Here is a 3,194-nt window from a genome sequence, read left to right as displayed (position 1 = left end):
CCGCTCTGCGCTGTGTTAGCTGTTAACTGCGTCCCCTGATCCAAACGGGAGCTGCGAGTGAAGAGGCTGCCTCCAGAGCACATTTATGTGGTCAGCAGTTCCCAATGAACTCGGGCTTTTTGGAATTCGGCCTTTGTTACTAGAGCCCTTAACGTTGGGAGTACTGTCTTCCGTAGCGGGATTGAAACAGTGTCTTTGTCCTGGCTGTGAGAGGTGTGTTGGTTGTAGCACCCTGGGAGCCGTTGTATAAAATCTACTTATTCTGCTGTGCCTTTATACTGAAGATTCCCTTCGGGCTGTTCTTCCTCTGCTCCGTTTTCCCTGTGTACACCTGAGAGGTTCTCAGGGATAGTTTTTGTGTTTTTCTTTCTCCTGTCAGTCCTTTTAGTCCTGGTGACACCACTCTCATTTTTCCAAAAGTATTAGCAAGTAAGGTGTGAGAACGCCGTAGCAGAAAGCATACGTGTACCTCATGGTACAGTTGTGCACGGTGGCAGCTGGTAAACGTCCGTGCTCAGCCCTGACCGGGGAGAAACCACGTGGAAACTGCAGTGGAGTACGAAGAGGCGGGTTTTTCCCCCCAGGTTGCTCCACTTCCCGGGTGAACCTGATGCTTACTCTTTCAGTAAATGGCTAGTTGCTTCTGACTTGAGAAACCAGGCAATTATCTTTTCCTCATCTTAATTATGGGAGCAACTTGGGAGCAATTTGTGCTGCTTCCCTGAACTAATATACCCACGTAAGAAACTTTTTAAGGGTGTCTTTGGCTGTCTGACAACATGCTGGACCCCAAACCAAAATAGATTCCAAAGGTTACTTAGTGTTTACGCTCAGCTTGTACTGAATTCTTTGAGTCTCTGACTTGGGTTGATAACCTTCTACTCTTTTCTGGGCAGATAAATGACTGTTAGACATTCTTTTAAAGCAAAACAAAACCCACGGCTTACGCCAAAACATCCACCTGAAGTGATTCTGGTAAAGAGATGGGGAATTTAATGTGTTTTTCCTACATTAGGCAAATTGTAAGTTATGATTCATTGATGCTTTGCCTCGCGGAGCTTGCGGCCAGCGCAGCGAGGCAGTCGGTGTGAGCTTACGGTCCGACGTCCACTCCAAAAGCCGAAGGTGGGGCTGCACCCCTGCTGACGGCTTTCCAGGAGCTCTCCTGGAGGGGTGGGTGGGCTGAGCCTTCCTTGCCGGCTTCTCGGAGGCTGGCTTTGGTTGATCTGCTGCGGAGGGGCAGGAACGGTTTGGGAGGGCAAACATCTTTAACTGGCACACTCAGGCAGCGAACATCTGACTGTGGCTTAGATTCTTCAGAGGAGGTAACGCAGGCTTTTCTGGGACACGGAGTTATTCCCGCTGACTGCCAGTATGAAGGTTTTTAGTTCATTCTGTGTTTTCCATAAGCTCAACGTGTTAAACTCAGTGTGCTTTGCTGCTTGGAGAAAATCCGGAATGTTTGCATTTCGAATGGCTGTGCAAAACAACTTGCTTTGAATTTAGGAGGAAATGAGGATGATTTGGTCAGCAGGGAAAAGAACAGACATGGTTTGCATTCCTTGTAGCAACTGTTGTCATTGCAGCTAAACCTAGGAGACGGAATTCCAGAGTCCTTCGGCTTGCTGGAGGTGGGTTGTGCTAAGTATGAGCATGTGCACATGCTGGAGTAGAGGCCGCTGTCACGCAGATCCTTGCCACAGCGGAAGGGTGTTGGGAATTCGTAAATAAGGAATGTTGGCCTTCAGTTTGGGCTTGTTTCCTCGGCAATTGGAGCATGGGCCAGTATCCGGGATCAGGCTTCCCGGATACTGCTTTGGGAATTCGTAAATAAGGAATGTTGGCCTTCAGTTTGGGCTTGTTTCCTCGGCAATTGGAGCATGGGCCACGCGATCAGGCTTCCCAGATACTGCTTTGCGCTTTCCTCTTAACCTGGGCTGTGGCTTGGAGCAGGTAAAGTATCTTAATGTCTGTTCCTAGGATTTTCTCTAGTGGATAATTTGGAAGTTTGTAGATGTGGGGCTTGGTTCTGCCAACTGATTAAGGGTCACCTCTGCTAATGGCCATTAGCTGTGGTTGTTTTCAGTGGGAGGAGGTCTGAAGGGTTCTGGCATTCCCTTCTCCAGAGGCCATTCTAATCTCAGTGTGTCCCTTAAATTAACCTAACGATGCTTTTTAATTTGGATTTGTAGATGAGCCATCATCTCTGACTTCATGTTAATACAGTTATCATGGTTAATGTCTTGTACTTCTAGTTTCCAGTGCTAGAGAGACAACAAGGTGTCATTTAACCCCAGAGCTGTTTTTATCCCAGAGCGGTACAGCACTGCCTTAACACACATGGAGGGTGAAGGGGGTAAAAGTGCTAACTGCCTGCAGGTAAAGCTGCAAACAGATCATCCCAGAGGATGGGAAGTGTATCTTTACAAAGCAAAATCTGCCCGGGCGTCTTCTGCCTTATTGCATCTTGTGTGAGATATCCAGCAGGGATAAAAGCTGGCATTGCCGGGAAAACCGCTCCTCGGCTAGTGGAGCCGAGGCCGTTGATGGTCTGATGGTGCGAGGTAAGGTTTGTTGCAGAGTGGTCTGGTGCTGGTTGCATTGATACAGCTGGGAGAGCGGAAACCTTCTGGATGCGGCGGCTTTTATGGGTCTAACAAAAGCCATAAACACCAAGCTGGAAAATGGGCTTAGAAACAACAGCTCTTTGTATAATAACTATAGGTAATTACCATTAGAGGACTGAAGAGGAAAAAGTGTGAGTGGTGCCTGCGGAGCGGAGATTACTGGGAGGGAGTGGATTTGGTCCTGGTGGAACGGAGGAGCGCGTGTGTTTGCTGATGGAAGGGCAGGGAGTCAGCCCTCATTGGGTTGGAAGCACAGGCTCTGCACCGCAGCAACCCTCACGGAAGAGGGTCCTGCCCCGAGCCGTGCGCTCCGTCCCTGTGCCCCTCCGCTTCCTCTAGCGTTGCCTTTCCCTTGCCGGTGTCGGTGGGGGTGTCTCTGGCTGCGTTGCTAATGTAGCGCTTAAAACCAAGGTAAAACTGCACTTGGAGAAGTTCGTCAGGTCTGCTGAGTGACCCTGGGGAGAGTGTTGCTCTGCAACTGGTGGCGTTGGAATAACCTGGGTGGGAATCATGGGGAAGGATGAGAGACGGAGTAGGAAACAGTACTGCAGCATCTTAACCCATCTA

At 49.3% G+C, this 3,194-nt stretch overlaps 1 protein-coding gene across 1 annotated transcript in view; it reads left to right on the top strand.

Annotated features, from left to right (window-relative positions):
* LOC104510463 (cyclin-dependent kinase 12-like) overlaps positions 1 to 3,194 on the top strand; it is an 18,041-nt gene that overhangs the window by 1,978 nt on the left and 12,869 nt on the right.

Source organism: Eurypyga helias, unplaced genomic scaffold (genome assembly GCF_000690775.1).
Source record: "Eurypyga helias isolate BGI_N326 unplaced genomic scaffold, ASM69077v1 scaffold16085, whole genome shotgun sequence".
NCBI classification, from domain to species: domain Eukaryota; kingdom Metazoa; phylum Chordata; class Aves; order Eurypygiformes; family Eurypygidae; genus Eurypyga; species Eurypyga helias.
This window is presented reverse-complemented; position numbering and strand designations above follow the sequence as displayed.